This window comes from Triticum aestivum, chromosome 5D (assembly GCF_018294505.1).
Source record: "Triticum aestivum cultivar Chinese Spring chromosome 5D, IWGSC CS RefSeq v2.1, whole genome shotgun sequence".
Lineage (NCBI taxonomy): Eukaryota > Viridiplantae > Streptophyta > Magnoliopsida > Poales > Poaceae > Triticum > Triticum aestivum.
In genome coordinates this window covers 551,656,957-551,672,474 of record NC_057808.1, presented here as the reverse complement: position 1 = coordinate 551,672,474, position 15,518 = coordinate 551,656,957, and the positions used below count along the sequence as shown (strand labels likewise).

General features: G+C 42.5%; 1 protein-coding gene across 3 annotated transcripts in view; it reads right to left on the bottom strand.

The window, feature by feature from the left end:
- The window catches only part of LOC123123777 (ankyrin-3), a 109,908-nt gene that overhangs the window by 64,703 nt on the left and 29,687 nt on the right, over positions 1-15,518 (bottom strand). The window lies entirely within an intron of this gene.

Here is a 15,518-nt window from a genome sequence, read left to right as displayed (position 1 = left end):
TCGAATAGTATCATACATATAACATCACTAATACAGCTAAAACCATAGCGAACGACGGGTATCGGCGCGGGCGATGGACACCCAAAGAGAAGGAACCATCACAGGATCATAGCTCCAGTGAGATCCCTGAAGAACCTCTCAGGTATTGGAGAACCTGCCCTCCAACGCAACCATGTAGTGATGGGCGTGCTCGTCCTCCTCGCTGACACGGTGACGTACCACCTCCGCGGGGTCCTCAAGCCTCCGCACCGTCACTGGCCCATGCGACCGCCACCAAAGAAGGTTCGGGTCAACGACGGGCTGGCTCCTCACCAAGTTGCGCCTCCCGGAAGGTAGCACCTCCTAGTACCAACCCGGCGGAGCCCAGTCCCGGACATGGCTCCTCACCAAGCCCAGGCCTCCTCCGCCGAGTCGAGGACGAGGATGCGAGATAGGCATCGTCGACGTCGACGCGGAAATAATTGCTTTAACTAAAAAAATAACAACAAATGTGACACCTAAAACACCTAAATTCTATTAACTACACCTAATTAAAAACCTACATTTTGAACATGATTCAATCATAACTAGGGTTCATACTACATTATTCTAAGATTAAACACCTAAAATACCTAAATTAAATTTACAACATGGGGTGGCTGGTCTCACCTCGATCGAGGTCGGAGGGGGTCGGTGACGGGGATGACAACGGGGATGATGCAGGGGCTCCTTGATTTCTGCAAAAACAAAATATAAACAAAAAGATTATTATCGTCATCTTAGGACTTAGTGAAACTCCATAAGCTACATTTAATTATTCTATTCAAATTTACTTATAATTTCCTATTCTTTTTAAATTTACTTATTCAAATTTTCTGAAATTTCCTATTCTATTCAAAAGACCTACATTTACTTATTTTTTTCAATTTCATATTTTATTCTATTCAAATTTACTTATTCAAATTTTCAAATTTACTTATTCAAATTTTCTAAAAATTTCCTATTCTATTCAAAAGACCTACATTTACTTATTCTTTTCAAATTACTTATTCAAATTTTCTAAAAACAAAATATACTAAAAACCTACATTTACTAAAAATAAAAACCTACATCTAACAAAAACTAAAACCTATTTACAGAAAGGGGGAGGAGGGGGTGGGAGGAGGCCAGGAGGAGGAGGAAGGAGGAGGAGGAGGGGGAGGAGGGGAAGGAGGAGAGGGAGGAGGAGGGAGGAGGAGGAGAGGGAGGAGGAGGGGGCCGCCGGAGAGGGAGGAGGAGGATCGGAGGGGGCCGCCGGAGAGGGAGGAGGAGGATCGAAGGGGGCCGCCGGCGGAGAGGGAGGAGAGAGGAGGGCCGTGGGAAGAGGGAGAGAGAGGAGGGCGGCGAGAGGAGGAGGGAGATACCTTGGGGGAGTCGACGGCAGGCGATGGCGGGTGACGGCAGACAACGACGTGCGGCGAGTGAGTGTGTGAGGGAGAGTGAGGGAGACGCGCGGGGCGCCGGGTGTGGATAAGGTAAGGATAGTCGTAGCGCTTTTTAGGTACGAGCGCTACTAGTATACCTACACTGCCATGCAGCCGTTGGCAACTATAGTAGTAGCGCTTTTTATAACACACACGCTACTGCTAAATGAATAGTAGCAGCGCTCCTCAGTGACAAGCGCTACTGTTATTTAGCAGCAGCGCTTTCTTATGAAAAGGGCTACTACTAAGCTCCTGTGTATAAGCATTTCCCTAGTAGTGTATGTTGTCATTACGGTTTGACCGATAAACATCTTCGTAGAATATGTGGGAACCAATATGTGCATCCAGGTTCCGCTGTTGGTTGTTGATCAGAGAGGTGTCTCGGTCATGTCTACATAGTTCTCGAACCCGTAGGGTCCGTACGCTTAATGTTCGATGACGATTTTGTATTCTGTGAGTTATTGATTTGGTGACCAAAGGTTGTTCGGAGTACCGGATGAGATCACGGACATGACGAGGAGTCTCGAAATGGTCGAGAGGTAAAGACTCATATATAGGACGATAGTATTCGGACACCGGAAGTGTTCTGGGTGTACCGGGTATGTATCGGGTCACCGGAAGGGGTTCCGGGCAACCCCCGGCAAGCTATATGGGCCTAATGGGCCAAGAGTTGGAGAGACCAGTCCCAAAAGGGGCTGGTGCGCTCCCTATAGACTGAATAGGAGGAGAAGGAAAGGAAGGGAAGGGAGAAGGAAAGGGGAGGATTCGGCCTCCCGCTTTCCTTCCACTCCCCCTCTCTTTCCTTCCCCCTCCGATGGATATGGAAGGGGGGAGGCCGACTTGGAGGAGGCGCCCAAGTAGGATTACTCCTACTTGGGGCGCCCCTTGCAGCCCCTCTTCCTCTCCCACCTATATATATGTGGGGGGCACCGCTAAAACACAGATCATTTTTGCCAAGCCGTGTGTGGCGCCCCCCTCCATAGTTTAGGCCTCTGGTCATATTCACGTAGTGCTTAGGCGAAGCCCTGCGCGGATCACTTCACCGTCACCTTCACCACGCCGTCGGGCTGACGGAACTCTCCCTCGACACTTTGCTGGATCAAGAGTTCGAGGGATGTCATCGAGCTGAACGTGTGCAGAACTCGAAGGTGCCATACGTTTGGTGCTTGATCGATTGAATCGAGAAGACGTTCGACTACATCAACCACGTTAAGCTAACGCTTCCGCTTTTGGTCTACGAGGGTACGTGGACACACTCTCCCCCTCTCGTTGTTATGCATCTCCTAGATAGATCTTGCGTGAGCGTAGGAATTTTTTTGAAATTGCATGCTACGTTCCGCAACAAAAACCACCTTATGGCTCACAGCTATGAACATGTTCTAGGTCGCCGTGTTACTCCCACGAGAACGTTGGCTCCTGATCAGGAGAAGGCATTCAAGGAGGCCAGCGTCGTCTTTCTCACAGTAGTTCTAAGTGTGACCAGAGATAAGTTGGTGGATGCATATATACATATGCAGGTTGCCAATGGCTTGTGGGAGGCGCTCAAATCTAAATTCGGCACAACGGATGCTGGTAGTGAGATGTATGCCGTCGAGCAATTCCACGATTATAAAATGGTCGAGAATCATTCTGTTTTGGAACAGCCTCATGACAGTGCATTGTTAAGGAGCTTGAGCTTCTTAAGTGTAATTTACCTGGTAAGTTTGCGGCGGGATGCATAATCGTTAAGCTCCCTAATTCTGGAGAATGTTTTCTACTACTGTGGAACGTCAGGGACGAGAATTCTCAGTTGAGGAGGTCTTCGTTCATCTGAGTTGAGCAGAACTCTAGAGTAAAGGACCCGCACAGAAAAGGGGATGAAGGAACTTTTGTAGACAATAGGATACAGAGGAACTTCAATTCCTACAAGCCCAAGGGAAAGAATTTTATCCAACAAAATATCGACTTTAAGAAGAAGGGTAAGAAGACTCTCAAGAAGAACAAAATGGAGACTACTTCACTTGTGGTTCGGAGGAATATTGGGCCAACAAGTGCCCTAACAAGTACAAGAAGCCAGGGTCGGACTCTAAGTCCGCCAATATGATCATGGGAAACAGAGTGGTGCATGTGCGTGCGATAATTTATTTACTATATTTTCAGTTTGTTAGTACACCAATTATTGGCTTGTGGACATAGGTGCAAATATTCATGTGTGCTGACATTTCATTGTTTTCTTCTTACTAGGTCACAGGTCACATGTCCGCACTGATAGGGAATGACGCGAGTGCTTCTGTTCATGGCATTGGCACGGTTGATCTGGAGTTTACTTCAAGAAGGATCGTGTAGCTGAAGAACATGCATGATGTCCCTACCGTCAAGAAGAACCTCATTAGTGGCTCCCTTCTATGTAGGGAAGGGTTTAAGTTGGTTTCGAGTCTAATAAAGTAGTTGTTAACAAAGTTGCACTATTTGTTGGAAAATGATATGAATGCGGAGGTCTATTCCGCCTTTCACTCCTGGTTTTTTTTTAATAAAGAGCATGTTCGGACTCCCTCCGCCTCAGCAACTCCTTTCCGCAGCGGAGCGACAGCTAGTTGTAATTTATGGAGCAGCTAAAACAATGCTCCGCCTGCTCCACCTGCTCCGCTCCATGACCGAGGAGTGGAGGGCTGCTGAACACGGCCAAAGACATAAACAATATTCATTTGAACGTTAATGAATCTGAAGTTTGGCATTCACATCTTTGGGGAGCAACTACAATATATAGAACCTGGGTCTATAGTGAAATTTTTGAGAAAATGATATGAATCTGTCGGATCGAACATGGATAGGTACAGATCTAGTGGGGATTCTGTGGGCACAATTAATGTCCGAGTACCTCTCCTGGTGGTTTTGTCTCCGCTGCCCTTTTTCCTCGAGGCCATCTAGCGGTAGCATAGTCTTCAAAATTTCCAAACCCTAATGGTGTAGTGATACGTCTCCAATGTATCTATAATTTATGAAGTACTAATGCTGATATTTTATCATTCTTGGATATTTTACAATCATTTTATATCATTTTTTGGGACTAACCTATTGACATAGTGCCAAGTGCCAGTTGTTGTTTTTGCCTTTTTTTATATCACAGAAAATCAATATCAAACGAAGTCCAAACACCGCGAAACTTTTTGGAGATTTTTTATGGGCCAGAACACCCAAGACGGGCCAGAGCAGCACCTGGGGGTGCCTCGAGGGGGGCACAACCCACCAGCCCTGGCGCGCCAAGGTGGGTTGTGCCCACCTCGGTGGCCTCCCGCACCCCTTCTTTGCACTATAAATACCCAAATACTCCGAAACCCTTCGGGGTTAACCTAGATCAGAAGTTCCGCCACCGCAAGGCTTTGTAGCCACCGAAAACCAATCTAGACCCTTTCCGGCACCCTGCTGGAGGGGGGAATCATCTCCGGTGGCCATCTTCATCATCCCGGTGGCCACCACGATGAGGAGGGAGTAGTCCACCCTCGGGGCTGAGGGTTTGTACCAGTAGCTATGTGTTTAATCTCTCTCTCTCTTGTGATCTATATCATGGGCTTTGTTAATATAAATGGATCATATGATGTTTCTCCCCTCTATACTCTTGTTGTGATGAACTGAATCTTTACCCATTGAGGTTTTGTCATGTCGGATTGAATGTTCAGATTTGGGAACACATGATGTATGTCTTGTGGTATGAATAATTGAGGTGACAATGGGGTATCATATTGATTCACTTGATATATGATACGTCTCCATCGTATCTACTTTTCCAAACACTTTTGCCCTTGTTTTGGACTCTAACTTGCATGATTTGAATGGAACTAACCCGGACTGACGCTGTTTTCAGCAGAATTTCCATGGTGTTATTTTTGTGGAGAAACAAAACTTCTCGGAATGACCTGAAACTTCACGGAGATTATTTTTGGAAATAGTAAAAAATACTGGCGAAAGAATCAAGGCCAGGGGCCCACACCCTGTCCACGAGGGTGGGGGCGCGCCCCCTGCCTCGTGGGCCCCCTGGTGCTCCACCGACCTGAACTCCAACTCTATATATTCGTGTTCGGGGAGAAAAAATCAGAGAGAAGGATTCATCATGTTTTACGATACGGAGCCGCCGCCAAGCCCTAATCTCTCTCGGGAGGGCTGATCTGGAGTCCGTTCGGGGCTCCGGAGAGGGGAATCCATCGCCGTCGTCATCATCAACCATCCTCCATCACCAATTTCATGATGCTCACCGCCGTGCATGAGTAATTCCATCGTAGGCTTGCTGGACGGTGATGGGTTGGATGAGATTTAGCATGTAATCGAGTTAGTTTTGTTAGGGTTTGATCCCTAGTATCCACTATGTTCTGAGATTGATGTTGCTACGACTTTGCTATGCTTAATGCTTGCCACTAGGGCCCGAGTGCCATGATTTCAGATCTGAACCTATTATGTTTTCATAAATATATGTGAGTTCCTGATCCTATCTTGCAAGTCTATAGTCACCTACTATGTGTTATGATCCGGCAACCCCGAAGTGACAATAATCGGGACCACTCCCGGTGATGACCGTAGTTTGAGGAGTTCATGTATTCACTATGTGTTAATGCTTTGGTCCAGTACTCTATTAAAAGGAGGCCTAAATATCCCTTAGTTTCCGCTAGGACCCCGCTGCCACGGGAGGGTAGGACAAAAGATGTCATGCAAGTTCTTTTCCATAAGCACGTATGACTATATTTGGAATACATGCCTACATTACATTGATGAATTGGAGCTAGTTCTGTGTCACCCTATGTTATAACTGTTGCATGAATAATCGCATCCGGCATAATTCTCCATCACCGATCCAATGCCTACGAGCTTTTCACATATTGTTCCTCGCTTATTTACTTTTCCGTTGCTGCTGTTACAATCGCTACAAAACTATCACTGTTACTTTGCCACCATTACCGTTACTTCCATATTACTTTGCTACTAAATACTTTGCTGTAGATACTAAGTTATCCAGGTGTGGTTGAATTGACAACTCAACTGTTAATACTTGAGAATATTCTTTGGCCACCCTTGTGTCGAATCAATAAATTTGGGTTGAATACTCTACCCTCGAAAACTGTTGCGATCTCCTATACTTGTGGGTTATCAAGATTATTTTCTGGCGCCGTTGCCGGGGAGCATAGCTCTATTCTTTGAGTCACTTGGGATTTATATCTGCTGGTCACTATGAGGAACTTGAAAGACGAGAAAACCAAAATTTATCCCTCAACTACGAGGGGAGGTAAGGAACTGCCATCTAGCTCTGCACTTGATTCACCTTCTGTTTTGAGTAAGCTTGTGACACCTAAACCTGCTTCTGCTTTTAATTCTGATATGTCGCATGTTATTGATGATGCCACTTCTGCTATGCATGATACTTATGATGAAACTACTTCTATGCTTGATACTACTGTGCCACTTGGTGAATTTCTTGATGAACAACTTACTAGGGCTAGAGAGAATGAAATTATTGAAACTAATAATATTGATGAAAGTGATGATGAAGATTCTCCCCCTAGATATGAATTGCCTGTTGTGACTGAGGGTTATGTTATGGATGAAGAAACTGCTAGAGACTTTCTTGCTTGCAATGATAGGAGTGATCTTAAGAAATTATTAGCTAAGCTGAAAGAAAAATCTTTGAATGCCAGAATGAAATATGATCTTGCTTATGCTACTTCACCTATCTTTGTTACTGATAAGGATTATGATTTCTCTGTTGGTCCTGATATAATTACTTTGGTTGAATCTGATCCTTTTTATGGTTATGAATCTGAAACTGTTGTGGCACATCTTACTAAATTAAATGATATAGCCACCCTGTTCACTAATGATGAGAAAACTCGCTACTATTATATCCTTAAATTATTTCCGTTCTCATTAAAGGGTGATGCTAAGATATGGTTTAATTCTCTCGATCCTGGTTGTGTGCGTAGTCCCCAGGATATGATTTATTACTTCTCTACTAAATATTTCCCTGCTCATAAGAAACAAGTTGCTTTAAGGGAAATATATAATTTTGTGCAAATTGAAGAAGAGAGTCTCGTACAAGCTTGGGGGAGGCTTCTCCAATTACTTAATGCTTTGCCTGATCATCCTCTCAAGAAAAATGAAATACTTGATATCTTTTATAATGGACTAACCGATGCTTCCAGAGACCACCTGGATAGTTGTGCTGGTTGTGTTTTCAGGGAAAGAACTGTTGATGAAGCTGAAATTCTATTGAATAATATGTTGACTAATGAAAATAATTGGACACTTCCTGAACCAACTCTTAAGCCAACTCCGAAGAAAAGGGGTATTCTATTTCTCAGTCCTGAAGATATGCAAGAGGCAAAGAAATCTATGAAAGAAAAGGGTATTGAAGCTGAAGATGTTAAGAATTTACCTCCTGTTGAAGAAATACATGGTCTTAATTCATCACCTATTGAAGAAATACACGGTCTTGATAACCCAACACAGGTAGTAAAGGTAAGTTCTCTCTATAGATTTGATGAAGGTGATATTCCTCGTTATAAGTCTGCTAGCCAATGCTTAGATGAGTTTGATAATTTTATTGTCAAACAAGAAAACTTCAATGCTTATGTTGGTAGACAATTGAAACACAATGTTTATATGATCGAACACTTGGGTGATTATATGTCTAGAGTTAAAGGTGAACTTAAACTCATTAGTAAACATGCTTCTATGGTTACCACTCAAGTAGAACAAGTACTTAAAGCACAGAATGCTTTGCTCAATGAATTAAATAATAAGGAGAATGATAATGTTGTTAGAGTTATGACTAGAGGGGGTAAAGTGACTCAGGAACCTTTGTATCCTGAAGGTCACCCTAAGAGAATTGAGCAAGATTCTCAGAGAAATAACGTGGATGCACCTAGTCCTTCTAAAAAGAAGAAAAAGAAAAATGATAGGACTTTGCATGCTTCTAGTGAACCTGTTGTAGACACACCTGAGAATCCAAATGATATTTCTATTTCTGATGCTGAAACACAATATGGTAATGAACATGAACCTAGTGAAAATGTTAATGATAATGTTCATGATGATGCTCAACCTAGTAATGATAATGAAGTAGAAATTGAACCTGATGTTGATCTTGATAACCCACAATCAAAGAATCAACGTTATGATAAGAGAGACTTTGTTCCTAGGAAACATGGTAAAGAAAGAGAACCTTGGGTTCAGAAACCCATGCCTTTTCCTCCCAAACCATCCAAGAAAAAGGATGATGAGGATTTTGAGCGCTTTGCTGAAATGATTAGACCTATCTTTTTGCGTATGAGATTAACTGATATGCTCAAAATGAATCCTTATGCTAAGTATATGAAAGAAATTGTCACTAATAAAAGAAAGATACCGGAAGCTGAAATTTCCACCATGCTTGCTAATTACACTTTTAAGGGTGGAATAGCAAAGAAACTTGGAGATCCAGGAGTACCCACTATACCATGCTCCATTAAAAGAAACTATGTTAGAACTGCTTTATGTGATCTTGGAGCCGGTGTTAGTGTTATGCCTCTCTCTTTATATCGTAGACTTGATTTGAATAAGTTGACACCTACTGAAATATCTTTGCAAATGGCTAATAAATCAACTGCTATACCTGTCGGCATTTGTGAGGATGTGCCTGTTGTAGCTGCAAATGTTACTATTTTAACAGACTTTGTTATTCTTGATATTCCCGAGGATGATAGTATGTCTATTATTCTTGGAAGACCCTTTTTGAATACTGCAGGGGCTGTTATTGATTGCAACAAAGGCAATGTCACTTTTCATGTTAATGGCAATGAGCATACGGTACACTTTCCGAGGAAACAACCTCAAGTCCACAGTATCAATTCTATTGGAAAAATTCCATCGATTATTTTTGGAGGTTTTGAATTTCCTCTTCCTACTGTCAAGAAGAAATATGATATTCTTATTATTGGGGACATGCATATCCCCGTTGAGGTAACATAGTGTTATTTGAAATTTCTCCGGTTCCATGTTATTCGAAATGAGTTTGTTAACAAGACTTGATCAACCTTGTCAATGGATTCCTTTTGTTGAGCATGAGATGGATGAAGTTAGAAAGCACAACCTTCTGTACCCTCTTTTATTTTTTGTTATTTAGAATAAATAAAGTAAAAATAGTATTTTTTCTGTCAGTTTTCTGATTTATCCGTGCAATAAAAAAATGCCCCGAAAATAGAAGTTCTCCAAATGCCCCGAAATTGAAATATGATTTTTTCTGGAATATTTGAGAATATTTGGCACTGAGAACACAGCAAGGGGAGCAAGCACCTGGCCACGAGGGTCCAGGGCGCGCCCCCTGCCTCGTGGGCCCATGGTGGCTCCCCTCCACTTATTCCAGCAACCACACGCTCCTTCCTCCCAAAAAATCACCAACCCGCTCAAGCACGAGTTCTAGCTCACCTTGCTGCCATTTTCGATCTCCTTGCTCAAAGCACCTCCACAAAACTGCTTTGGGGGATTGTTCTTTGGTATGTGACTCCTCGAATGGTCCAATTAGTTTTTGTTCTAGTGCTTTATTCATTGCAAATTTTTGCTGCCTAGGTGACCCTGTTCTTGAGCTTGCATGTCAAATTTATATGGTCCCAAGTAGTTCTAATGCATGATATAGTCTCTAGGCACTTGTGGGAGTAGTTGCTATCAATTTTGTTGAGTTTGGTTCACTTTTATTTGAAGTTACTAAAAATTTCAGAAAATGATGAAGAGATTTTTGAGGGTTTCTTCAAGCCAAAGCTCGAAGGATAAGCAAAGTGAAGAAGAAGAGAGGCCCGAGTATAATCTCCCTCGCACCGCGGAAGTTCGCCCGTGTGAATGGCCTTGTGATGATTTCTTGAGAGCAGCCGGGATTTATGATGATTTTTATGAGTTGGCTGATAATGCAGGCCTCACCGACTTCCTCCACTACCAACGCGAACAGTATCTCTTACTCACTAATATCTTTGTGCAAAATTTTCATTTCCATGCTAGGAGGTCACCACCTTCGGTGGATTTTTATTTATATGATGAGTATAAGGAGATGCCCCTCTCTGAATTTTGTGAGGTTTGCAAATTGCCATTTTTGGGTAGCATAGAGGAACCACGTCGTGACGATGTGGAGGGGTTTGTTGATACAATTGCTGTAGGGGAAACTAGGAAGTTTTCCGATGCACGAATTACTAGCATACATTTTCCTGTTTTACGTTACTTCGCAATATTTGCTAGTAGATGCTTAATTGGTCGCGGAAACTGTGGCAACCTTAGTGCCCCTGATATTGTTCTTTTGTGCCATGCCCTATTTCGTGACGATAGATTTAGTATGGGCGCTATTGTTGCAAAGCGGTTAAATCTTAACCGTACTAAGGGCCCCATCTTGTGAGGCATCTTCGCCTCGCTCCTCGCTGCATACTTTAACATACCTATTAGGCATATGAGAAAGAAGAAAAGTTGTTGCCTACTGTTTTTCTAGACTACAAGAGTATGGTTGGACATGATTTCGTTGTTAAGAACAAGAAAAAGGAGCTTAACTATAGACTGTTATTTGATAAAAATCACCCTGAGACTATTACTTTGCCTGCTCCTTCCTTGTTTGACTTATCTGCAGGCAAGTACCTTGTTCCGCTGGAGGCCATTCACGCCTACCGGAACCCCACCTCAGCTACAGACCCAGATCCTGAACCACAACTTGTTCCTTCACGCCAGTCTGTTTACCAGTGGGATCCGGAGGAGATGGCTAGCCAGTGGCAACATGAGGCTTCATCTCAGTACGACCCCAACTATAACTTTGGATATCCGCCAGGCAGCCGTGGCAATAGACCAACTTAGGCCAAAAGCCTAAGCTTGGGGGAGTACGTATCTCTCACCGATATTACACTCATGTTCACACACTCATTGCTAGTTGTCGGTGCTCATACTTTTTCATTGTATTATCCATGCTAGTTTATTTTCCTTTTTATGCCTTCTTCTTGTGTGTTTGAAAAACCTTAAGAAAACCAAAAAAATCAGTTGTAGCTTTTAACTAGTTTACTTTCCATGCTTGTAGTAGTAATTAAAAAGAAAACCCAAAAAGATTTCATGTTCTTATTTTGCTTGTTGGGAGCTTTCCCGTGTAAATAGTTTTACTTCTTTTCTTTTCTTTGGGGGTCGATAGGAGAAGACCATGATAAAAATGTTGGAGTGGCTCTTATATGCATTATTGTTGATTTAACCAAGAGCCCATATTGCCTTGTCTTCTCATGTTTATTGAATGCCTGCAGATTCCAGCTTAGTCCAATGCACGTGCACTATTATTCACATCGTTCGGTCGTGCAAGTGAAAGGCAATAATGACGATATATGATGGACTGATTTAGATGAGAGAAGCTTGTATGAACTCGACCTCTCTTGTTTTTGTAAATATGATTAGTTCATTGTTCCTGATTCAGCCTATTATGAATGAACATGTTTGCAATGACAATTAGAGATTATAGTTGCTTATGCCATGCTTAATTAGCTAGGAGTTTATAATGGTTTACCTTGCGTGCCAACATGCTATTAAAATGGTTGTGATGTGGTATGATAGGGTGGTATCCTCCTTTGAATGATTTGAGTGACTTGACTTGGCACATGTTCACACATGTAGTTGAAACAAAATCAACATAGCCTTCACGATATTTATGTTCATGGTGGATTATATCCTACTCATGCTTGCACTCAATGTTTATTAATTTTAATGCATGTTCATGACTGTTGTCGCTCTCTAGTTGGCCGCTTCCCAGTCTTTTGCTAGCCTTCACTTGTACTAAGCAGGAATACTACTTGTGCATCCAATACCATAAACCCCAAAGTTATTCCATATGAGCCCACCATACCTTCCTATATGCGGTATCTACCTGCCGTTCCAAGTAAATTTGTATGTGCCAAACTCTAAACCTTCAAATGAAATTCTGTTTTGTATGCTCGAATAGCTCATGTATCAACTAGGGTTGTCTGTATCTTCCATGCTAGGCGGGTTATTCTCAAGAGGAGTGGACTCCGCTCCTCACTCACGAGAAAATGGCTAGTCTCCGGGATGCCCAATCCCATGCTTTATGCAAATCAAATCAAAATAATTGCAAACAAAACTCCCCCGGGACTCTTGTTAGTTGGAGGCACTCGTTGTTTCGAGCAAGCCATGGATTGATGCTTGTTGGTGGAGGGGGAGTATAAACTTTACCATTCTGTTTGGGAACCGCCTATAATGTGTGTAGCATGGAAGATATCGCCATCTCTCGGTTGTTATGTTGACAATGAAAGTACGCCGCTCAAAATATTATTTATCTCTATTTCAAAAACCGAGCTCTGGCACCTCTACAAATCCATGCTTCCCTCTGCGAAGGGCCTATCTATTTATTTTCATGTTGAGTCATCACCCTCTTATCAAAAAGCACTAGCTGGAGAGCACCGCTGTCATTTGCATCCATTACTATTAATTTATATTGAGTATGACTATGACTGGATCTCTTTTACCATGAATTACAATGTCTAGTCAGTCCTTGATCTTTAAAGGTGCTCTGCATTTATGTTTTGCGGTCTCAGAAAGGGCTAGCGAGATACCATCTTGTTATATCATATCATGATTGTTTTGAGAAAGTGTTGCCATCCGAGATTTATTATTATTCCTCGCTAGTTGATTATGCCATTGACATGAGTAATATGAGACCTAAATGTTATTGTGAATATGGTTAGTCATAATCTTTGCTGAAAACTTGAATGCTGGCTTTACATATTTACAACAACAAGAGCAAACAGAGTTTGTAAAAGTTTTTCTTTATCACTTTCATTTTATCAACTGAATTGCTTGAGGACAAGCAAAGGTTTAAGCTTGGGGGAGTTGATAGGTCTCCGTCGTATCTACTTTTCCAAACACTTTTGCCCTTGTTTTGGACTCTAACTTGCATGATTTGAATGGAACTAACCCGGACTGACGCTGTTTTCAGCAGAATTGCCATGGTGTTATTTTTATGCAGAAACAAAAGTTCTCGGAATGACCTGAAACTTCACAGAGATTATTTTTTGAAACAATAAAAAATACTGGCGAAAGAATCAAGGCCAGGGGGCCCACACCCTGTCCAAGAGGGTGGGGGTGCGCCCCCTGCCTCGTGGGCCCCCTGGTGCTCCACCGACGTCAACTCCAACTCTATATATTCATGTTCGGGGAGAAAAAATCAGAGAGAAAGATTCATCGCGTTTTACGATACGGAGCCGCCGCCAAGCCCTAATCTCTCTCGGGAGGGCTGATCTGGAGTCCGTTCGGGGCTCCGGAGAGGGGAATCCGTCGCCGTCGTCATCATCAACCATCCTCCATCACCAATTTCATGATGCTCACCGTCGTGCGTGAGTAATTCCATCGTAGGCTTGCTGGACGGTGATGGGTTGGATGAGATTTATCATGTAATCGAGTTAGTTTTGTTAGGGTTTGATCCCTAGTATCCACTATGTTCTGAGATTTCTGTTGCTATGACTTTGCTATGCTTAATGCTTGTCACTAGGGCCCGAGTGCCATGATTTCAGATCTGAACCTATTATGTTTTCATGAATATATGTGAGTTCTTGATCCTATCTTGCAAGTCTATAGTCACCTACTATGTGTTATGATCTGGCAACCCCGAAGTGACAATAATCGGGACCACTCCCGGTGATGATCGTAGTTTGAGGAGTTCATGTATTCACTATGTGTTAATGCTTTGGTCCGGTACTCTATTAAAAGGAGGCCTTAATATCCCTTAGTTTCCGCTAGGACCCCGCTGCCACGGGAGGGTAGGACAAAAGATGTCATGCAAGTTCTTTTCCATAAGCACGTATGACTATATTCGGAATACATGCCTACATTACATTGATGAATTGGAGCTAGTTCTGTGTCACCCTATGTTATAACTGTTGCATGAATAATCGCATCCGGCATAATTCTCCATCACCGATCCAATGCCTATGAGCTTTTCACATATTGTTCCTCGCTTATTTACTTTTTCGTTGTTGTTGTTACAATCGCTACAAAACTATCACTGTTACTTTTTCCACCGTTACCGTTACTTCCATGTTACTTTGCTACTAAATACTTTGCTGCAGATACTAAGTTATCCAGGTGTGGTTGAATTGACAACTCAACTGCTAATACTTGAGAATATTCTTTGGCTCCCCTTGTGTCGAATCAATAAATTTGGGTTGAATACTCTACCCTCGAAAACTGTTGCGATCCCCTATACTTGTGGGTTATCAATATACGTTATGGCACTCAACTTGCGGATTCAAGCAGTGATATTGGGGTAATCTATGCATAGGGGTTGATGCGCGTTTTTATTATCTTTTCTCCGATAGAAACTTTGGGGTCCCCTTGTAGTTCTTTGTGTGGATCGAGTATTATGAATATGAATTTGCTTTGGTGTTATTTTAGTACGAACTCTGGGATAGATCGAACGGAAAGAATAGCTTTGTGTTATTTTAGTACGAACTCTTGAATAGATCGAACGGAAAGAATAGCTTTGAGGTGGTTTCGTACCCAACCAACAATTTCTATATTTTCTTCTCCGCTAATAGGAACTCTGGAGTGATTCTTTATTGCACTTTGAGGGATAATCATGTGATCCAAATATGTTAGCATTGTTGGGAGGTTGCACTAGCGAAAGTACGGACCCTAGGCCTTGTTTCTAAGCATTGCAATACCGTTTGTGCTCAGTTTTGTTACTTGTTACCTTGCTGTTTTTTATTGTTCCTACTACAAAAATCAATATCTACTATCATTATTACACTTTTATCACCAATTCTGCGCCGAACTAGTGCACCTATGCAATTTGCCATTGTATTGGGTGTGTTGGGGACACAAGAGATTTCTTGTATTTGGTTGCAGGGTCGTTTGAGAGAGACCATCTTCATCCTACAACTCTCACGGATTGATAAACCTTATGTCATCCACTTGAGGGAAAATTGCTACTGTCCTACAAAACTCTGCGCTTGGAGGCCCAACACGTGTCTACAAGAATAAAGTTGCGTAGTAGACATCAAGCTCATTTCTGGCGCCGTTGCCGGGGAGGTCAGTGCTTGAAGGTATATCTTTAGATCT